General features: G+C 43.6%; 1 long non-coding RNA gene across 1 annotated transcript; it reads right to left on the reverse strand.

Annotated features, from left to right (window-relative positions):
- Nucleotides 1-3341: 3341 nt before the first annotated feature.
- On the reverse strand, nucleotides 3342-22686 carry LOC135557222 (uncharacterized). Its single transcript, XR_010458195.1, has 3 exons — nucleotides 22351-22686; nucleotides 7734-8063; nucleotides 3342-4495 (listed from the first exon to the last, which is right to left on the reverse strand). It is a non-coding gene; the product is annotated as an uncharacterized LOC135557222 (long non-coding RNA).
- Between the last annotated feature and the right edge of the window lie 1796 nt (nucleotides 22687-24482).

Below are 24482 nucleotides of genomic sequence, written 5' to 3' on the forward strand. Positions count from 1 at the left end.
GAGTCTGATTGGGAAGCATGAGAGCAATATCCTAATGGTTCGTATCCATCCACAACATTAACTTCTCTCTCTCTCTCTTTGTGCACTTTGAAGACATATGTCTTCCTCTCCTTACAGCAATGAAACACACTCCTCCTCCTCCTCCTCCTCCTCCTCTGCCCAGAACATAAAAAGTAGCCACTGATGTTGAAAGGCACTCTCTTTGTATTTGTCTAAGTAAACAGCCACATCGTTCACTGTGATTACAATTGCAGAGGAATACAATCAGAAGGTTGAGTTTGATCAATGGCTTGCACTACCTTTAGATCAGGGCTTACCAAACGTTTCACTCAGGCCACCCTTGCAGCATTGGGGAATGGAGAACATACCTGCAATTCTACACATTTGTCATTGGGTGCACAGAATGTTGCTGTTTTAAAGCAAATGTTCTTGCAATTCTATACATTTTGCCATGTCTAATGTGTATTCATGTGCTATTTGAGTGACTCAAACAGTACAACAAAATCTATGGGCAAAAAATCCTGGCTAAAAAAAGTTAGCTGACATGGGATAGTTGATCTGGACATTTACAAATAATTCTCTAAGGTCTGCAATGACTGACATGTGATAGTTGATCTGGACATTTACAAATAATTCTCTAAGGTCTGCAATGACTGACATGGGATAGTTGATCTGGACATTTACAAATAATTCTCTAAGGTCTGCAATGACTGACATGGGATAGTTGATCTGGACATTTACAAATAATTCTCTAAGGTCTGCAATGACTGACATGTGATAGTTGATCTGGACATTTACAAATAATTCTCTAAGGTCTGCAATGACTGACATGGGATAGTTGATCTGGACATTTACAAATAGTTCTCTAAGGTCTGCAATGACTGACATGGGATAGTTGATCTGGACATTTACAAATAGTTCTCTAAGGTCTGCAATGACTGACATGGGATAGTTGATCTGGACATTTACAAATAGTTCTCTAAGGTCTGCAATGACTGACATGGGATAGTTGATCTGGACATTTACAAATAGTTCTCTAAGGTCTGCAATGACTGACATGGGATAGTTGATCTGGACATTTACAAATAGCTCTCTAAGGTCTGCAATGACTGACATGGGATAGTTGATCTGGACATTTACAAATAGCTCTCTAAGGTCAGCAATGACTGACATGACAAGAGGAAAACTGATGATGCACTACCCTATTACAACTTTTAAGAGTATTTCATTTTTTAAATTTTGTATTCAACCTTTATTTAACTAGGCAAGTCAGTTCAGAACAAACTCTTATTTACAACGACAGCCTACAGTTGAAAGCTGGACTGAGTTCCTTTTTTTAAAGTTTGGGAACCATGTGATGGCATGGCATGAGTGGGGAGAGACGGAGTTGGAAAGTGGATTCTCCAATGAGAAGTTCGATCCGGTGTGGCTTTGTAACACGTGAGTTATCTGAGCTGCACTGAAAAGTAATTCAGTTTTGGAGAAAATACTGCAGTTGTTTTAGACACTGACACAGAAGAGATTTGAGGTACAGTAATACAGTATGTGAGAAAACAATACTTTTTTTTCAATAAAGGTGACAGCTTTATGTCCAAAGATATATCTATATTTATGTCAGTCAATTCTACACTTTGTGACATCAAGTTATAGTACATGATATTCTGCTAGTAATGTCATTGTGACTATGGGGTTTTCTCTGTATCACATCAACAATGCATCGAACAATTCATCATTTTGTCACATCTATCCGATAATGGGAATCTTGCTTTTGTGACATCACACTTAAATGAAATATTTTTGTGACCTTCATTTAATAATTTTTAGAATGCCGTTTGATACGCATCAAATAAAACTAAAAGATAAGTCAAATAACACAATTCTATTATAGAATGTTGTGTGTGCTGTATTTGCATGTGCAAGCCAAGCGCAGATACATATGTTATTTGCAACTTCTGGGGTAGCTAGCTAGCTTTAGCTTGGTACCGAGTTGGCACCAATGCAACCACCCTGAAAACAACATTTTCAATATTCTTAGCAATGATTTAGGAATCCATGTGAGTAAGTATTAGCTAGGTAGCCACTTGTTTTTCTCCAATTGAAATCGAACTTCAATTCATGAAAATAACTAGCTAGCCAGCTACTTACTTAGCCCTGTTGCCCAAAGCTAACGTTATAAACAGCAAGCTAGCTTAATATAGCTAGTGAGGCTTGACCGGACATGTTGTGAAGCTAGCCACAATAAGGATTAGCCACACTAGTGCAATTTGCGGTTCGACTGCAAAATAAAAGTCCCTTTGAAAGTGACGCAGAAGGTTACAATTATATATTTAGACTGGATAATGTTGAACAAGTTTGAAGTGTTGGAATGTGGAGCAATGAAATTGGGTATCAGTCTACTCATTGACACCCACAGAATATAACTGTGAAGAGTTTATGTAAATATTAGCATTGTAGCTTTTATGGGAACTGTGGGAACTATAGTACCCATTAAGCTCGGGGCCCAGGGTCTGAACCCCACCCTGTGCAACTGGGTCTTGGACTTCCTGATGGGCCGCCACTTCGCTGATCCTCAACACGGGTCCCACAAGGGTGCGTGCTCAGCCCCCTCCCGTACTTCCTGTTCAACCATGACTGCGTGGCCATGCACGCCTTCAACTCAATCATCAACTTTGCAGACGACACAAAGTAGTAGGCCTGATTACCAACAATGATGAGACACCCTACAGGGAGGAGGTGAGGGCCCTGGCGGAGTGGTGCTAGGAAAATAACCTCTCCCTCAACATCAACATAACGAAGGAGTTGATCGTGGACTTTAGGAAAAGGCAGAGGGAGCACGTCCCTATCCACATTGACGGGACCACTGTGGAGAAGGTGGAAAGCTTCCTCAGCGTACACATCACTTACGACCTGAAATGGTCCAACCACACAGACAGCGTGGAGAAGAAGCTGCAACAGCACCTCTTCAACCTCAGGAGGCTGAAAAAATGCAGCTATGCTCCCAAAACCCTCAGAAACTTTTACAGATGCACATTTGAGAGCATCCTGTCAGGCTGTATCCCCGCCTGGTAAGGCAACTGCACCGCCCGCACCAGCAGGGCTCTCCAGAGGGTGGTAAGGTCTGCCTTACGCATCACTGGGGGCACACTGCCTGCCCTCCAAGACACCTGCAGCACCCGATGTCACAGGAAGGCCAAAAAGATCATCAAGGACATCCACCACCTGAGCCACGGCCTGTTCACCCCGCTATCATCCAGCAGGCGAGACTCCACTGTACAGCCTTTCCTATTAACGTTGCATTTTAAAGGCCTTACTGTGTCTAAACAAAAGGTGTAGTTAAAGAATTCTGCTCTGAAAGGTAGATCCCTGATGATTTTGTCTGCTCATGTAAAGACTGGGTCACTATTGATTCTCTGTAATCCTCCTGAATTGGTAGGATTATCTGTACCTGACACTGTATAAACCACTGTTTACACAAAAGACAGCACATCAATGAAAAAGCCTTATTGTTATTTATTTTTTTACTGTATTTCAATCAGCCTAGCAGCTAAACCGATCCATCCTAATCCTAATTGTAATCCAGCCAATGACAGCACAGCAGAGGGAACTGGTCATTATGGACACAGGGTTTAGGTTTTATGATTATGGGATGTTTTGACTGGTCCTGTACTGATAGTGTGTTCTGGCCATGGTGTATTCTCTCCACCAGTATTCTCCTTGTCCCTCTCTGGGCAGAGCAGCTCGCTCCAATCCTAAACATTGAGAGCTGAGGGAAGTAACAATAGACTAGGCCTCTGAGACACATACAGGGACAGACTGACTGGAGCACAGCCATCTGAACAGTGCATTAGGGTTTACAACAACAAGAGGAGAGGGACTGGTGCTCTACACACACATCAACACACGCAATTTATATTTTACCGTAATTTAGAATAAATGCTGTTTTTATTTCTGTACCAAGTGAACACAAATCAAATCAAATGTATTTATATAGCCCTTAGTACATCAGCTGATATCTCAAAGTGCTGTACAGAAACCCAGCCTAAAACCCCAAACAGCAAGCAATGCAGGTGTAGAAGCACAGTGGCTAGGAAAAACTCCCTAGAAAGGCCAAAACCTAGGAAGAAACCTAGAGAGGAACCAGGCTATGAGGGGTGGCCAGTCCTCTTCTGGCTGTGCCGGGTGGAGATTATAACAGAACATGGCCAAGATGTTCAAATGTTCATAAATGACCAGCATGGTCAAATAATAATAATCACAGTAGTTGTCAGTTGGCTTTTCATAGCCGATCATTAAGAGTATCTCTACCACTCCTGCTGTCTCTAGAGAGTTGAAAACAGCATGTCTGGGACAGGTAGCACGTCCGGTGAACAGGTCAGGATTCCATAACCGCAGGCAGAACAGTTGAAACTGGAGCAGCAGCACGGCCAGGTGGACTGGGGACAGCAAGGAGTACTCATGCCAGGTAGTCCTGAGGCATGGTCCTACGGCTCAGGTCCTCGGAGAGAGAAAGAAAGAGAGAATTAGAGAGAGCATACTTAAATTCACACAGGACACCGGATAAGACAGGAGAAGTACTCCAGATATAACAAACTGACCTTAGCCCCCCGACACATAAACTACTGCAGCATAAATACTGGAGGCTGAGACAGGAGGGGTCAGGAGACACTGTGGCCCCATCCGATGATACCCCCGGACAGGGCCAAACAGGAAGGATATAACCCCACCCACTTTGCCAAAGCACAGCCCCCACACCACTAGAGGGATATCTTCAACCACCAACTTACCATCCTGAGACAAGGCCGAGTATAGCCCACAAAGATCTCCGCCACGGCACAACCCAAGGGGGGGCGCCAACCCAGACAGGAAGATCACATCAGTGACTCAATCAACTCAAGTGACGTACCCCTCCTAGGGACGGCATGAAAGAGCACCAGAGCACCAATGTTGTTTTATTTTGTGCCACACAGACACGGGCTTGTTGGTATGCATTTATGTGTGTAGCCTATGTCTGTTTGTGTAGTGTAGTTCTGTTTTCAAATAAATGAATAGTACTAGGACAATGGCCTGGGGATCAGCCCAGTATGTGTTGTGGGAGGCTGGGATGTGGTCGGTTCATTTTTGTGGTTCCAGTACGACTATTTCATGCTAATGTGGTGTGGCAGAGATGAATGGATGCAACACTCTGCTTCCTCCTTCCCTCCTTCCCTCTCTCAGTCTAACAGATGTCCGTGGGCTAATGACTTGTTTTTGAGTTCTACCGTGTGTGTGTGTGTGTGTGTGTGTGTGTGTGTGTGTGTGTGTGTGTGTGTGTGTGTGTGTGTGTGTGTGTGTGTGTGTGTGTGTGTGTGTCTCTGTGTGCGTGCGTGCATGTGTAGATATGCACCGAAAATTATGTTTTGCTCTCCATCTCTGTGTAATTGGTCAACTTGTTTGTGTGGGAGCAGATTTGAGCTAAGGCCATATTTTTCATAACGGTTTTAGATCTTGACTTAGTAATCACACAGAGGATGGTCTTCTAATGATAGCTCCCAAAAGACTAAGACTATAGCAATAATACAATGCAGCAATAATGCAAAAGCCCTGCAATGTACACTGTGATTACCATGGTGATACATACTGCAGCCATGCTGAAAGCTAGCAATAGGCCTATGGTAATATGATGGAGGGGCTATTGCTGTAAATATGACTTTAAACATGACAGGACTGTGAATGACAAGGGGACAATGACAGGACTGTGAATGACAAGGGGACAATGACAGGACTGTGAATGACAAGGGGACAATGACAGGACTGTGAATGACAAGGGGAAAATGACAGGACTGTGAATGACAAGGGGACAATGACAGGACTGTGAATGACAAGGGGACAATGACAGGACTGTGAATGACAAGGGGACAATGACAGGACTGTGAATGACAAGGGGACAATGACAGGACTGTGAATGACAAGGGGACAATGACAGGACTGTGAATGACAAGGGGAAAATGACAGGACTGTGAATGACAAGGGGAAAATGACAGGACTGTGAATGACAAGGGGAAAATGACAGGACTGTGAATGACAAGGGGAAAATGACAGGACTGTGAATGACAAGGGGACAATGACAGGACTGTGAATGACAAGGGGACAATGACAGGACTGTGAATGACAAGGGGACACTGACAGGACTGTGAATGACAAGGGGACACTGACAGGACTGTGAATGACAAGGGGAAAATGACAGGACTGTGAATAACAAGGGGACAATGACAGGACTGTGAATGATGTACCTTAAAAAGTCAAATCATGATAGAGCTCATTTCAACCCCCCTCCCTTTCCATGCAGTGATGTAAGCTGTGTATGATAGAGCTCATTTCACCCCCCCCCCCTCCCCCAGCATACACAGATGTAAGCTGTGTATGTTCTCTCTACTGGAGGTATACAGAGCCTCTGGGTCCTCCAGGTTCAGACAAAAATGATTCCTCATCTTTATACAGACAAAGGCGAATCCCAGAGGAAGCAGAGACAAAAATACACGTTGAGTGACCTTTGTCTCGCTCCCCCAAGATTACCTGTCAACTGTGTCAAGTATGTGTTTGCACGTGCGTGTGTGTCTGCGTGTGTGTGCTTAATTTCTTGCGCGTGTTGCCGTTTGTGTGTTTGCTACTGTACGTGCAAATGTAAATGTGTGTGTAGTGGTGGGAAAAGTACCCTATTGTCATACTAAGGTTAAAAGTGAAGATACCTGAAGAGAAATCCCAGTAAAATACTACTTGAGTAAAAGTCTAAAAGTATTTGGTTCTAAATATTCTTAAGTATCAAAATTAAAAATGTAAATCATTTCAAATTCCTTATATTAAGGAAATCATTTTAATTTACAGATAGCCAGGGGCACACTCCTACACTCCAACATTTACAAATCAAGCATTTGTGTTTTGTGAGTCTGCAAGACCAGCGGCAGTAGGGATGACCAGAGATGTTCTCTTGATTAGTGCATGAATTGGACCATTTTCCTGTCCTGCTAAGCATAAAAAATGTACAAGTCAAATTAAGTCAAATTCTGAAACCACTGTGAATTGAGCCAAATTTATTGTAAAACTCAATCTACTATGTGTATTGAACACTATTCAAGAGGAAAACAATACAACGTGGATGTTTTGGAGTCTGATAACTATGAGGAGGACTTTCCAAATCAAATTGTATTGGTCACATAGACATATGTAGCAGATGTTGTTGCGGGTGTAGTGAAATGCTTGTGTTTCTAGCTCCAACAATGCAGAAGCATCTAACAATTCACAACAATACACTCACATCTAAAAGTAAAAGAATGGAATTAAGAAATATATACATATTAGGACCAGCAATGTCCGAGTGGTATTGACTAAAACACAGTAGAATAGAATACAGTAAATACATATGAGATGAGTAAAGCAGTATGTAAACATTATTAAAGTGACCAGTGTTCCGTTATTAAAGTAACTAGTGTTCCATTATTAAAGTGACCAGTGTTCCATGTCTATGTACATAGGGTAGCAGCCTCTAAGGTGCAGGGTTATATAACCGTGTGGTAGCCGGCTACCAACAGTGACTAAGTTCAGGGCAGGGTACTGGGTGGAGGCCGGTTACCAACAGTGACTTAGTTCAGGGCAGCGTACTGGGTGTAAGTAGTGATTGCTATTTAACAGTCTGATGGCCTTGAGATAGAAGCTGTTTTTCAGCCTCTTGGTCCCAGCTTTGATGCACCTGTACTGACCTTGCCAACGGAATGATAACGGGGTGAACAGGCCGTGGCTCGGGTGGTTGGTCCTTGTTGATCTTTTTGGCTTTCCTGTGACACTGGGTGCTGTAGGTGTCCTGGAGGGCAGACAGTGTGCCCCCAGTGATGAGTTGGGTAGACCATACCACCGTCTGGAGAGCCCTGCGGCTACAGGCGGTGCAGTTGCCGTACCAGGCGGTGATACAGCCCGACAGGATGCTCTCAATTGTGGGTGGACCATTTCAGATAGTCAGTGATGTGTACACTGAGGAGCTTTTTACCTTCTCCACTGCAGTCCCATCGATCCCGTCGAGTACTTTTTGGTGTCTGGAAAAATGTATGGAGTAAAAAGTACATCATTTTCTTTAAGAATGTAGTGAAGCAAAAGTAGTCAAAAATATAAATAGTAAAGTAAAGTACAGAGACCCCCAAAAACTACTTAAGTAGTACTTTAAAGTATTTTTACTTAAGTACTTTACACCACTCTGTGTGTGTGTGCATGTGTGTGTGTTGGGTATTCTTGGTCTCAAGCATTACATAAGCACCTAAGAGGTTTCTTGGAGACAGAGGATGAACATGTTGGGTCTAAGGCTTTAACTGGTAGTTTGGTAACACTGTGCTTCAATGTGTAGAACCCCTAGGGTACTAATGTTTCTAAATGAATGAACTCCTATGCTGCCTATTCTGAAACATGACCCAATTCCTCACGAACACGCAAACTTACTTAGGGCTCTGTTCAATCTGCGTTGCGGAAGTTCAGCTTTACAGCGTGATTGAATTTTAAAGAAAATGTTCCCCCTTTAGCGGGGGTTGCATTCACGGTAAATGGTGCAGCTGTTGATTCAATTGGACATTACCTTTACATTTATATTGCAGAATCTGTAACGCTTCAGCTTCACAGATTGAATAGAGCCAGGGTTGCCATGTACGCTGTTTTCTGGCAAGTTGGGCTACTTTGAAAACAATGTTGTGTGTGAAAATGTTATTGGTTGCAGGTTTTGGGGCTACTTCTAAATTGCACTGCGGTCACCATGGCATACATTTAATTTACCTTTATTTTACTAGGCAAGTCAGTTAAGAACAAATACTTATTTTCAATGACTGCCTAGGAACAGTGGGTTAACTGCCTGTTCAGGGGCAGAACGACAGATTTGTACCTTGTCAGCTCGGGGGTTTGAACTTGCAACCTTTCGGTGACTAGTCCAACGCTCTAACCACTCGGTTACCCTGCCGCCCCGACTATCAGGCAGTGAGGAAGGCTGTTGTGTGTTGAGAGAGAGCTACATTCAGCAGGCTGCTGACTATCAGGCAGTGAGGCAGACTGTTGTGTGTTGAGAGAGAGCTACAGTCAGCAGGCTGCTGACTATCAGGCAGTGAGGAAGGCTGTTGTGTGTTGAGAGAGAGCTACAGTCAGCAGGCTGCTGACTATCAGGCAGTGAGGAAGGCTGTTGTGTGTTGAGAGAGAGCTACATTCAGCAGGCTGCTGACTATCAGGCAGTGAGGAAGGCTGTTGTGTGTTGAGAGAGAGCTACAGTCAGCAGGCTGCTGACTATCAGGCAGTGAGGCAGACTGTTGTGTGTTGAGAGAGAGCTACATTCAGCAGGCTGCTGACTATCAGGCAGTGAGGCAGACTGTTGTGTGTTGAGAGAGAGCTACAGTCAGCAGGCTGCTGACTAGCAGGCAGTGAGGAAGGCTGTTGTGTGTTGAGAGAGAGCTACATTCAGCAGGCTGCTGAGTGAATGAGAGGAGAGCAGCGCCAGCACATTGTGACAAGTGATGTGGGAACAATGAACTAGCAGCACTAGCTGGCTAAAGTGCCTTCAGAAAGTATTCATACCCCTTGACTTATACCGCATTTGTTGTGTTACAGCCTGAACTCAACATTGATTCAATTGTTGTTGTTTTTCAACGCTCTCCACACACTACCCCATAATTACAAAGTGAAAACATGTTTTTAAACAGTTATTTCCTCCCTCTCTGGCCAATGAGTTAGGAATGAAGCCTGTATCTTTGTAGTGACTGGGTGTATTGATACACCATCCAAAGAGTCCTTAATAACTTCACCAGGCGCAAAGGAATTTGTAATGTCTGTATTTCTTTTTTTACAGATCTACCAATAGGTGCCCTTCATTACTAGGCATTGGAAAAGCTCCCTGGTCTTTGTGGTTTAATCTGTGTTTGAAATGTACAGCTCAACTGAGGGACCTTACAGATAATTGTACGTGTAGGGTACAGAGGCAAGGTAGTCATTAAAAAATATATGTTCAACACTATTATTGGACACAGTGAGTCCATGCAACTTACAGTATTATGTGACTTGTTAAGCAAATATTTACACCAGAACTTATTTAGGGATGCAATAACAAAGGGGCTGAAGACTTATTGACTCAAGACATTTCAAGTTTTCAATTATTTTGTAAAAATGTGTAAGAACATAATTCCACATTGACATTATGGGATATTGTGTGTAGGCCAGTGACACAAAATGTCAATTTAATCCATTTTAAATTCAGGCTGTAACACAACAAAATGTGGACAAAGTCAAGGGGTGTGAATACTTTCTGAAGGCACATCTACCTCATTTGGCAACTCCTCTCTTGCTGGGCTAGTTTCCTGGCCTTGTGGGTGGGTTTTGAGTTGTCATTGTATTAGGAATTTTAGCTAGACCTGGCAACCCTCAATAGAGCCCTTAAACGGAGAGAGCATGAGTATTATGCATAAAGATGGAGCTGTCTTGAATGCACCACCAGTACCATTTTACACAAGCCAATGCACAGAAGGGAGAAGGAAAAAAACACTCCACACCTCTCCCATTTCTCACTTTTCTCGCTGCCTTTTCTTGTTCCCTCAGTTTGCTCAACTTTCTATTATTCAAATGATGACACAGACACATGAATCATTGTAATTCAAATTCACAAACGCCTCCACTAAACAATAATCATATACAGTGTATTCAAAACAAATGATGGAGAGCGTCTGCTAAATTATTGTTTCGAATTTTTGCCCGTTTCGAATCAATTCCTTTTAAATCCAAATTCCGAGGGTTCAGTAGTTCAAAGTTATTGTGGTGATACCACTTACAGACTCCCCTTTTGTTTTGGATCACTTAAATATAACAAATGATGCATTTTGGAGAACATATGAGATGGGACCTATGAGGTTAGGTCTGTAGGGAAGAGAGTGCTTTCTGGAAACCCTGAGGTGTAACCCTAACAATCCAATTTACTGTGGTGGATCAGCGCCAAACTACGCAAAACACAGATTGCTTTGTTTCATTTTGTTTCTCTCTCCCCTCCTCCTCTCTCTTAGTCTTCCTATTCATCACAATAATGAGGATTTTATCTGCACAGCCTCAGATCCAACATTTGTTGACACTGTATTGCAGTCTCTAAAACAATCATTCCAAATCACTCTCTTTTGTGGGAATCTACGCACTGTTTCTCTAAACTACGTGGACATTTTCTGTCTTTAACCCGAGCTGACGAACCATGTAATGGGCTGTTACTGTCTAAAACAGGCAGCCAGGCGGAGATCTCAGAACAGTCCTCCGTCTTGTCCAAGGCAGACGAATCCTAGGGAAACAGCACCCCTGCATTTCTTTAAGACAGGCACATTACACACAGGACAGTTTTAGCCAGTTATTCCAACCAATCTGTGACTCAGAGCTCCAATGGTTTGACTTCATATTTATTCTCCAGTGCAAGTTTATCTTCTCTATGTCCTCCAATCCTCCGCCACCTGCTTCTGATAGCATGGTTAAGTTGATCACTGTGTGTGAGATTACTGTGCTCTGAACTCACCCTTTTAAACAGGGGTTGATGGTTTCATGTTAGCCTTCACAGTGCAATTCCCCAGACTTCTCTAACATTCCAGTGATAGATGCTGTTTCTATGGCCTCCTCATACCCTGTAGCATCCCACAGTGCTCTTCAGACTGTACAAATGAATCTCTCAAGCCATTACTCTTGATGTACTAAAGCATACCGTTTTATTGTGGGTCAATAGTGTGCTAGCTACATCATGTAGTGTCTTTATTTTTGACCCAAAGCGAAGGCAGGATAGCGTTAGATCTATGTAGAAATGGTTGTGCCTAGTGCCTACACACTGGGCACACCACATCATTTCAACGTGGATAATTGGGTAATATTTTGTTGAGAGTTGATCAATGAGATTACAAGCTATATTTACCCAGTCAAAAAGACAGCCAAAAGTTAGTTGAATGTCCACTGTGTTATCACTATGCTTTCAACCGGTTAAAAGCACAGCAAAGTTCAAATGGGAATACAATGTCAGATATTTTGTTTATTTATTGAACAATTCATGTGTTATCACTGCTCTAATAGCCGAACCAAATGACCTGGATTGCAGTTGAGATTACATTAAAATGACATGGTGCAAGTGATCGATGCCGTTTGAGATTCTGCTCACATTATTACAGCACTGGTGAAGATCTCCACAGACGTGACGACCTATGCATGCTATCTTCAACATGCATGGTTAATATGAGAACATAACAAGACATTTAAAGTTACAGTAACCTTCAAATGTGGCCATGGATGTGTTACTCATTTTAAGGTTGAATGCTATATTATCTTGTAAGTATTACAAAAGTCAAATTGAATTGTGTTTGGTTGACAAGGCCTTAACTTTAGTCTATTTATTGTACTACAAAAGTATTATTGCATTGTGCTTGGTTGTCAAGGCAACCGAATATCAACATTTAAATGAGTTCTATCTTCTGCTTGAATAGTTCCATCTGTGCCACTGATTTAGTCTGGCTTTAATTCCAGTTTGTCTACAAATTAATAATTGATATGTTGGATTCAAGTCTCCATCTCAACCAAAAATGTAAGTTAAAAAATAGGACTAAATTAAGTTCAATCCTACTTAAAATGGACTTTCAATAAAGTTTGTTTTGATTTAGTCCTATTCTTTTACTTAGATTTTTGGTTGGGATGGAGACATGAATCCAACATGTCAATTATTAATTGACCACCAACAATTCAATATCACTAAATATCATTCCATTTTAAATCAAGCAGAGCATGAAACCCTAGCTCTATGTGTTATCTGTTTATAGTTGAATCCTGGGTTGAATTGAACTAATAGCTGTTGAGGACTTTGTAACTGCTATATAGGCCTTAACAGCATCATTGATAATAGATGAGTGAGAAAGTATCATCACATTTCATTTGCTCAATTAAACCTACACTTTGTAATGACTTCGATAGCAACAAGGAATCTACTTAGATTTCTCAACAATCATTGTCACAATAGCACATTGGTAATAGTCAGCGACAAATATCATGGCTGGGATTGGTTAAAACCCTGATGGGAGACCAAAGGGTAGCTGTAGATAGATACATTCTCCAGAAGGAGGTTCTGGCCAGCCTATAGTTTTTTTCTGCTAATAGTGTTTATAATGTTGTTTTTAAAGGTACAAATTCAACATATTTTATACAAGCTTTGTTTATGTTGATATTTGATTACCATGATGACATAATCCTGTGGTTGAAATGTCAGTTGACGTTGATTCCTTTTCTCAAATCCAATGTACATTTTCCATGTATATTCCACGTCATAATACATTGACAAATTACGTTGAATAACATTGAATCAACCAGTTTGTGCCCAGTGGGTTAGTGCCTACAACAACTTGATACCATGAAATCAGGAAAACCAATGGGATCCATTTCATATGATAATGTACCTTCAAACACAACAAAGGGACACATCATAATGCTCTCAAAATGTCGACCCTCCAGAATGACTGTTTACCTGTCATGTCCTGTTGAAAAGGCCACTGCTTTGTCCTCAGAGTTAAGTACCGCAGGGTGGACGGTCGATAACTGACACAAACAAAAACAAAAGGAAATGTCCTCTGCTTCTGTCCACTCCCTTTATTGAGCCGCTTGAAGCCATTTTTCATCTGTTTAAGCCCCTCAATGTCCCTCATCATCTACTGAAGCGCTGGTATTACCATACACTTAAAGAAAATATTTTTCTGTTTACGTCTGGTTGTATTTATTTCTATATAAATCCTTGGCAGCCATTTTATTAGATGTGGGAGAGTGGATGAATTGCTTCCATTAGATTTCATTAATAAATCATTAGGTTTGATGGCGCTGTGCTGGAGGTTTCCTCAGGAAATTGGATAAACATGAGTGTGTTCACACACACACACACACACACACACACACACACACACACACACACACACACACACACACACACACACACACACACACACACACACACACACACACAGCAGGTTATTACCAGTCTAGGGTTATGGTTAGGGGACATCGCCTTAGGTTTAGGGCTATGGGTTAGGACTAAGGTTAGGGTTAGAATTAGAATTAAGGGTTAGGGTTGTTAGTGTGTTATTTCCATGTTGATGATCACTATGTTGTTGGTAATCCTAACCATATGATTGGCATTAACTCTAACTCTAAACCTAGATTCATGTTCACATCCTGGCTCAACCCTAACCCTATCACACACACACACACACACACACACACACACACACACACACACACACACACACACACACACACACACACACACACACACACACACACACACACACACACACACACACACACACACACACACACTGCCCCACAGTAAGAGGCCTACTAGAGTGGAGATAATCAAAAGACCTTGTGACGGAGCACACGTCACTCTCACCAACGACATCATCTCTCACATCTCTAACAGATATTAGGAAAAACTGGAGTCTAATGTCACCCGGTGGTGTTCTCCGTTTAAGGGCCAAAAGTAGACCATCTGACAACTTAACGAGATTCCCATGGATTGGCTCCACTGGGGCTAGACAGGGTCGTCCACCCCTGTCACCTAGCGTCTGGCCAGGGATGGGGTGAGGCAGAGAAATAAAGGCTGGGGTTTTTCACAAATAGAATGAAACCTTTTTTGCTGTGACTGCCAGCCATTTGGATGAACGGAATTAGATTAGCGTGTCAGAGTGGGCTGTAATAATAGTGTGTGTGTGTGTGTGTGTCTCACAGCAGATGCTCCTGCCCCCACCGTGGCCAAATAAAGTCAGTTCCTACCCCATATGAATCATATGAATACTCTCACACACCAATATGATATTCATGTTCATATTCATCATATTCATAGGATGAAAACCAGCCAAGACTAGAGCAACAAAAAAACTAAAAGGAAATGTCAGCCAGTACTGAATTCAATTTACTAAAGGTGGTAAAGGCCAGATGAAAAACAGAGCTGCAGTGTATTAAATAAAACAATAACCATCTGTTTTGGTTGCAGTTTTTTCCCCTTCCTTGATTATGAAATTGGGACATTTCAGTGGTGGACAATTGTGAGATGAATGATATCGAAAACATGTAACATGATTCCTTGGATACAGTGGAAGCAACAGGTGTTTTCCAGCTTATGCCGATGAATGCTTAAGGTTGATGAAGGCTTAATGTTGATGAATGCTTAAGGTTGACGAATGCTCAAGGCTGACGAATGCTCAAGGCTGACGAATGCTCAAGGCTGACGAATGCTCAAGGCTGACGAATGCTCAAGGCTTACGAATGCTCAAGGCTTACGAATGCTCAAGGTTGACGGATGCTCAAGTTTGACGGATGCTCAAGGTTGACGGATGCTTAAGGCTGATGAATGCTCAAGGTTGACGGATGCTCAAGTTTGATGGATGCTTAAGGCTGATGGATGCTTAAGGCTGATGGATGCTTAAGGCTGATGGATGCTTAAGGTTGATGGATGCTTAAGGCTGATGGATGCTCAAGGTTGACGAATGCTCAAGGTTGATGGATGCTTAAGGCTGATGGATGCTCAAGGTTGACGAATGCTCAAGTTTGATGGATGCTTAAGGCTGATGGATGCTTAAGGCTGATGGATGCTTAAGGTTGATGGATGCTTAAGGCTGATGGATGCTCAAGGTTGATGGATGCTTAAGGCTGATGGATGCTCAAGGTTGACGAATGCTCAAGTTTGACGGATGCTTAAGGTTGATGAATGCTTAAGGCTGATGGATGCTTAAGGCTGATGGATGCTTAAGGCTGATGGATGCTTAAGGTTGATGGATGCTCAAGGTTGATGAGTGCTTAAATAAATCTGTAGTGTTGAAAGTTCAGCCAATCTCCTCTTGTCTCTCTGGATGTTTGCTGTTGGGCACAGAGAGACATGGTCACATAACAGAACTGTGGCATGTCCACCAGGCTAGATCTCACTGGCCAAACTGGACATCAGACCAAGGCTCATTTAAAAATGCATTAGCCAGTCCAAACGGGGTAGAGACCAAACCTGACTTATTAACCATCCGTGGACCAAAACCCAGAGTGCATAAACTGTCAGCCAACAAATCAAATCAAATCAAAATCAAATGTTATTTGTCACATACACATGGTTAGCAGATGTTAATGCGAGTGTAGCGAAATGCTTGTGCTTCTAGTTCCGACAATGCAGTAATAACCAACAAGTAATCTAACTAACAATTCCTAAACTACTGTCTTATACACAATGTAAGGGGATAAAGAATATGTACATAAGGATATATGAATGAGTGATGGTACAGAGCAGCATAGGCAAGATACAGTAGATGGTATCGAGTACAGTATATACATATGAGATGAGTATGTAAACAAAGTGGCATAGTTAAAGTGGCTAGTGAAACATGTATTACATAAGGATGCAGTCGATGATATAGAGTACAGTATATACGTATGCATATGAGAAGAATAATGTAGGGTAAGTAACATTATATAAGGTAGCATTGTTTAAAGTGGCTAGTGATATATTTACATCATTTCCCATCAATTCCCATTATTAAAGTGGCAGGAGTTGAGTCAGTGTCAGTGTGTTGGCAGCAGCCACTCAATGTTAGTGGTGGCTGTTTAACAGTCTGATGGCCTTGAGATAGAAGCTGTTTTTCAGCCTCTCCGTCCCAGCTTTGATGCACCTGTACTGACCTCGCCTTCTGGATGATAGCGGGGTGAACAGGCAGTGGCTCGGGTGGTTGATGTCCTTGATGATCTTTATGGCCTTCCTGTAACATCGGGTGGTGTAGGTGTCCTGGAGGGCAGGTAGTTTGCCCCCGGTGATGCGTTGTACAAACCTCACTACCCTCTGGAGAGCCTTACGGTTGAGGGCGGAGCAGTTGCCGTACCAGGGGATGATACAGCCCGCCAGGATGCTCTCGATTGTGCATCTGTAGAAGTTTGTGAGTGCTTTTGGTGACAAGCCGAATTTCTTCAGCCTCCTGAGGTTGAAGAGGCGCTGCTTCGCCTTCTTCACGATGCTGTCTGTGTGAGTGGACCAATTCAGTTTGTCTGTGATGTGTATGCCGAGGAACTTAAAACTTGCTACTCTCTCCACTACTGTTCCATCGATGTGGATAGGAGGGTGTTCCCTCTGCTGTTTCCTGAAGTCCACAATCATCTCCTTAGTTTTGTTGACGTTGAGTGTGAGGTTATTTTCCTGACACCACACTCCGAGGGCCCTCACCTCCTCCCTGTAGGCCGTCTCATCGTTGTTGGTAATCAAGCCTACCACTGTTGTGTCGTCCGCAAACTTGATGATTGAGTTGGAGGCGTGCGTGGCCACGCAGTCGTGGGTGAACAGGGAGTACGGGAGAGGGCTCAGAACGCACCCTTGTGGGGCCCCAGTGTTGAGGATCAGCGGGGAGGAGATGTTGTTACCTACCCTCACCACCTGGGGGCGGCCCGTCAGGAAGTCCAGTACCCAGTTGCACAGGGCGGGGTCGAGACCCAGGGTCTCGAGCTTGATGACGAGCTTGGAGGGTACTATGGTGTTGAATGCCGAGCTGTAGTCGATGAACAGCATTCTCACATAGGTATTCCTCTTGTCCAGATGGGTTAGGGCAGTGTGCAGTGTGGTTGAGATTGCATCGTCTGTGGACCTATTTGGGCGGTAAGCAAATTGGAGTTGGTCTAGGGTGTCAGGTAGGGTGGAGGTGATATGGTCCTTGACTAGTCTCTCAAAGCACTTCATGATGACGGAAGTGAGTGCTACGGGGCGGTAGTCGTTTAGCTCAGTTACCTTAGCTTTCTTGGGAACAGGAACAATGGTGGCCCTCTTGAAGCATGTGGGAACAGCAGACTGGTATAGGGATTGATTGAATATGTCCGTAAATACACCAGCCAGCTGGTCTGCGCATGCTCTGAGGGCGCGGCTGGGGATGCCGTCTGGGCCTGCAGCCTTGCGAGGGTTAACACGTTTAAATGTTTTACTCACATCGGCTGCAGTGAAGGAGAGACCGCATGTTTCCGTTGCAGGCCGCGTCAGTGGCACTGTATTGTCCTCAAAGCGGGCAAAAAAGTTATTTAGTCTGCCTGGGAGCAAGACATCCTGGTCCGTGACTGGGCTGGATTTCTTCCTGTAGTCCGTGATTGACTGTAGACCCTGCCACATGCCTCTTGTGTCTGAGCCGTTGAATTGAGATTCTACATCAAGTTATCGTCAAGGTTGTACATGGTCTACCACCATGTGAGTCTCTTTCCAGAACAGATTTGGCATGTCATATTTAAACTTGTCCCCCCAAAAAAAACTGTCCCCCCATTTTCCTCCTCTCCCCCTTATCCTACTCTTCCTCTGTATCCTTTCTTACTTCCTTCTCTGCTCATTTTCCATCTCTAGTTCCTCTCTTCTCTCTGTCACCTCCCTCTTCCCTTGTTTAATTTAGTATTTTGTACTGTCTCTCTGGTCACATTCCAGATCGCTCAGATGAGACTCTCATTTCCCTCTGCAGAATCAATGATCTAATCTGGGCCTCTAGCATCTTTGAACAAGTTTCATTCTCCACTCTCTCTCTCTTTTTCTCCCCACTGTTTTCTACTCATTCCCTCTCTCTCCTCTAATGTACAAATGCCATGTTCTCTCTCCTCAGACTCTAGAATGTCTTCCTCATTCTCCTTCTCTTCACTCTCCTTATCTCTTATTCCCAACTCACTGTTTCTGTTTGCCCTCTGTTTAGTCTCTCTCCTCTTTTCTACTCATTCTGTCATTTACCACACTATTTTTTCCTCCTCCCTAATTATTTATCCTCATCCTCTCTAACCTCTCCTTCCCCTTAACATCCCATCATCCTCTCTAACCTCTCCTTCCCCTTCACACCCCCTCATCCTCTGCAACCTCTCCTTCCTCTTCACTCTTAACATCCTAAATAATCTCTCCTTCCCCTTAGCATCACCTCTAACCTCTCTTCACTCTTAACATCCCCTCATCCTCTGTAACCTCTCCTTCCCCTTCACACCCCCTCATCCTCTGCAACCTCTCCTTCCTCTTCACTCTTAACATCCCATCGTCCTCTCTAACCTCTCTTCACTCTTAACATCCCCTCATCCTCTGTAACCTCTCCTTCCTCTTCACTCTTAACATCCCCTCATCCTCTCTAACCTCTTTCCCCTTCACATCCCCTCATCCTCTGTAACCTCTCCTTCCTCTTCACTCTTAACATCCCCTCATTCTCTCTAACCTCTTTCCCCTTCACATCCCCTCATCCTCTGTAACCTCTCCTTCCTCTTCACTCTTAACATCCCCTCATCCTCTCTTTCCCCTTCACACCCCCTCGTCCTCTGTAACCTCTCCTTCGTCTTCACTCTTAACATCCCCTCATCCTCTCTAACATCTCTTTCCCCTTCACATCCCCTCATCCTCTGTAACCTCTTTCCCCTTCACATCCCCTCATCCTCTGTAACCTCTCCTTCCTCTTCACTTGTAACATCCTATCTAACCTCTCCTTCCCCTTAGCATCATCTCTAACCTCTCTTTCCCCTTCACATCCCCTCATCCTCTCTAACCTCTCTTTCCCCTTCACATCCCATCATCCTCTCTAACATCTCTTTCCCCTTCACATCCCCTCATCCTCTGTAACCTCTCCTTCCTCTTCACTCTTAACATCCTAACTAACCTCTCCTTCCCCTTAGCATCACCTCTAACCTCTCCATCCCCTTAACATCCCCTCATCCTCTCTAACTTCTCCTTCTTCTTCACTCTTAACATCCCCTCATCCTCTCTAACCTCTCCATCCCCTTAACATCCCCTCATCCTCTCTAACTTCTCCTTCCTCTTCACTCTTAACATCCTAACTAACCTCTCCTTCCCCTTAGCATCACCTCTAACCTCTCCATCCCCTTAACATCCCCTCATCCTCTCTAACCTCTCCATCCCCTTAACATCCCCTCATCCTCTCTAACTTCTCCTTCCTCTTCACTCTTAACATCCTAACTAACCTCTCCTTCCCCTTAGCATCACCTCTAACCTCTCCATCCCCTTAACATCCCCTCATCCTCTCTAACTTCTCCTTCTTCTTCACTCTTAACATCCCCTCATCCTCTCTTTCCCCTTCACACCCCCTCATCCTCTCTAACCTCTCTTTCCTCTTCACTCTTAACATCCCCTCATCCTCTCTAACCTCTCCTTCCCCTTCACTCTTAACGTCCCGTCATCCTCTCTAACCTCTCCCTCCTCTTCACTCTTAACGTCCCCTAATCCTCTCTAACCTCTTTCCCCTTCACACCCCTCATCCTCTGTAACTGCTCCTTCCTCTTCACTCTTAACATCCAAACTAATCTCTCCTTCCCCTTAGCATCACCCCTAACCTCTCTTTCCCCTTCACATCCCCTCATCCTCTCTAACCTCTCCTTCCTCTTCACTCTTAACATCCCATCATCCTCTCTAACCTCTCTTTCCCTTCACTCTTAACATCCCCTCATCCTCTGTAACCTCTCCTTCCTCTTCACTCTTAACATCCCCCCCATCCTCTCTAACCTCTCCTTCCCCTTCACTCTTAACATCCCTCCATCCTCTCTAACCTCTCCTTCCTCTTCACTCTTAACATCCCCTCATCCTCTCTAACATCTCCTTCCCCTTCACTCTTAACATCCCCTCATCCCCTCTAACCTCTCCCTCCTCTTCACTCTTAACATCCCCTCGTCCTCTTTAACCTCTCTTTCCCCTTCACATCCCCTAATCCTCTCTAACATCTCTTTTCCCTTCACACCCCCTCATCCTCTGTAACCTCCCCTTCCTCTTCACTCTTAACATCCTAACTAACCTCTCCTTCCCCTTAGCATCACATCTAACCTCTCTTTCCCCTTCACATCCCCTCATCCTCTCTAACCTCCCCTTCCTCTTCACTCTTAATGTCCCCTCATCCTCTCTAACCTCTCCTTCCCCTTCACTCTTAACGTCCCCCCATCCTCCCTAACCTCTCCTTCCCCTTCACTCTTAACATCCCCTCATCCTCTCTAACCTCTCCTTCCTCTTCACTCTTAACGTCCCGTCATCCTCTCTAACCTCTCCTTCCCCTTCACTCTTAACATCCCCTCATCCTCTTTAACCTCTCCTTCCCCTTAACGTCCCCTCATCCTCTCTTCTTCTTTTCACTCTCTCTATCCTGGCTCTCTCCTTTTAAGTCCGTCTCTCACTCCTTCTTTCCTCTCCATCTCTGGTGTACTTCACTCTCTGTTCTCACAGTATATTCTGAAAACAACCATGATTTATAAAGCATATTAGTGAGAGCAGAGCCACAAAGAGGAAACACAAGAACGCTGGTTGCTTTTGAAAATGGCTCGGCTGATGACTGTCTTGTTTTGTGTATTTGCGGTTAATTTAGTTTGGCATCGCCACAGGCAGAAAATTAGAATGTGTTTGGTGCCATGCTTCAGCGGGCACGATAAATGGCACATCTTCCTCACACAATGGGCCGTAGGACCCATGTGATCGTAGAAGCCGAGAAAGCCTTTACGCTTTGGCACACTCAGAAAAGAAAGGGCTGTGACGCAAAACAAATATTGCAATTTTGCCAAGAGAGAGGCTGTGTTTGAACTCGTTAACTAATGGGGGGGAAGAGAGAGATTAAAACAGTGATGTGCAGCAAATGAAAGGAGTATGAATAGAGACCTCAGCTCAGTGTTCGGATATGAAACCATGAGTGGAGGCCCCGTTGTTCTTTCATGGTGGAGGAATAACACAAATACTATTTTAGGGTGCAGATCAGCTTTAATACTACAGATAGATTGTGGCTTCCATCAATGTAATTGTCTACATCATTTCCTATCCCCCATATATATTTCCCCCTCACCCTACCAACCCTCCCCTAATTGGAGTAAACTAATGGAAAACAACACTTAAAATTCTACTACCAGCTTGTACAAACAATTTTGATATTCCACCAATATCCATCGGTCCCAAACATTTCAACATCAATAAACATGTTTTCCTTTCCTTGTCTCTTATGCAATGTTTTGGCACAATATCCTATCCCTTTCTGAGGGCTAGATATATCCGCTGTGTTTCTTTATAAAAGCCTGCCTGTCCGTCTTTGGTACTCAAAAATCATTTGCACCCAACTGAAACTCCCTGACAAGAACTGTAAGAAAATAGATTTGTTTACTTCAGCCATTAATGATTGTTCTGAGCAGAAGACCTTTGAGAGCCAAGTTTAAGAAGACTCAAAGTACTCTCAGAACCCTCCCTGTCCAAAATCATCTCTCTTCCAAACTACCAATAGGAACATTAAGCTTTTGCACCAGTCCAAAGTTTGTTTTCAGAGATGAAAAATAATGAAAAAACAAAGCCAAACAATTCTTTAGTCTTACCTCCATTTGAGGTCTCAATCCTTCTCTTAGCCTTAATATATCAGTTTAGACAAATTTGATATATTTCCAACCGAAAAATCCAGGTGAGAACTTTTGCCCAGTGTAAACACGTAGTAAATCTGTCTCTTATAATTTGACCAGTCATCCCTGTGAGGACCCCGCAGCGTCCTGTGAGTGGGCCTGACTATAAAGGCCAGTAAACACTTCAGCCCTCCCGCACGCCTGTCACAGTTCAGCAGTGACCTGGCACTTATTCACTCTAATAGCCATCTCCTTTCCAGCGCTGAGGAATGGTTTGGCTGGTTCAGTGCCCTGCTCTGACAGCCACTTCTCTTTCTCATCCTCTCTCTGCTCACCAATGGCCCTTCTTCCAGCTCCTCCAATCTAATGCCCCCACCCCGAAAGAGAGAGACAGAGAGAGAGAGTTTGTGACAACATCACAAACACATTAGAGGGAGACGCTCCTCAGCCCTTTACAGCCCAGAGCCCTGGGCACTTAAACAAGAGCTCTGGAGATCCAAGGCCTTATATAACCATCATGAACAGGTTTCTACTCCGTCTCTCTTTATTTAATAAACAGCCGAATGTAACCAGACCAGCCGCCTGTGCAGCCCCATGCTTCAGACCCAGACAGCACTGTAAGTGATTGTATTGTATTTGCTGTATTTCTTAACTGTATTCAGAAGCACAATGGAGGGTTGTCGTGGGAACTGAGGATGGTCTTTAATCACAACTATATGTCTCTAAGAGAGGGATGTATAGAAACAGAACAGAGCAGCGTTCGATAAGAGACAACGTTTTAGGCTATATTAAAAGCCTGCTGCCTCTGTCGCCTCCTCTCTCCAATTAGATAGACACCGTAGGTGTAGAGTGGGTGAGCTGAGCGCAGATCTTTGTCTGGAGTTTACAGCGGAAGCCCGTTGACTACTTTCTATGAAGCTTTCAATTACTTAATGTATTGTGCGGGGAGAGAGATTGATGGGAGATACACTCAAGACGTCACAACTCGAGAGTTTATCAGAAGTTCTGTTGATGTACGTAGGATGACATCTCTCATAACAAATATGCCACTATAAAAGTGTCAAAAAGTATTACACGGTTATGAATTACCACACTTGAAAATGCATTTATTGACTTGAACAGCAACATGTATCTGTGGGTTGGTTCAGAGATACTTTTTCTATATTACCTTACTGTGTGAGACCCATCTGTGTGCTGGTGGTGGTGGTGATAGTGGTATGAGTCCAGAGAGGAGATCTCTTGAACAAGCTGCCTGATTGATTTCAGTAATCTGGACGAGAGGAGAGACAAGATGGGTCATGATTAGACAGGGGTGAGAGAGCGTGGGAGCAAGAGATGGCGGGCAGGCCTCTGCACTCTGGATATGAATGTGTCTCCCTCTCTATTGTATGATACACTGAGAGCAACTGGAGGCAAAATAACTGTGTTCTCTTTCACTCCAAGGGTTGGTGGTTATCGAGGGGGGGGGGGGGTGTTGGAAAGATTTTTCGCATTGAGATAGAAGCTGTTGTCATTCACAATGGATGTAAAAAAAAAAATAATAATAAAGAGACTTGATTGACTTTCTGTGTAATGAACAGAAAATGTGTCTCCTTACCATTGTAATAAACGTACTTGAGAAACTGAACGAACTGAACACAAACATGCAGGGCAAATACAAAACATTCTACAGATAAGTGACCAAATCATGCATCCAGATGAAAAAATCCTTATTGGAGTGAGTCTTCAAAAGTGAACCATGCCCCCTTCACTCGGCTGTGCATGTTTCTAACAGATAACAGCATCAGTAAGTGTCCCACACGAGTGATGACTGCTCACCTCCAACGCTTGGAAGAGCACTACCTCTTCCCAAACCAAAATCTGATTGTTTTGATTTGTTTGACTGTGATCCTGGCTCAGTTGACATAGCGGTAAGTGAAATCGAAAAGCTGATCGAGCAGGTCATGTGACCAAATGAATTCAAGGGTTACAGCGGAGGATTTTTGGTTTCTGACAACATTAATGCTGCCTTTAAAACAACTGGGAACTCAGACTTTCAACTTCAGTGCGTTCGAGACAACTGGGCACTCGTTTTGAACGGTCATCCAACTCGGAAATCCAACTAGGGAACT

This window comes from Oncorhynchus masou, chromosome 16 (assembly GCF_036934945.1).
Source record: "Oncorhynchus masou masou isolate Uvic2021 chromosome 16, UVic_Omas_1.1, whole genome shotgun sequence".
Taxonomy (NCBI): Eukaryota; Metazoa; Chordata; class Actinopteri; order Salmoniformes; family Salmonidae; genus Oncorhynchus; species Oncorhynchus masou.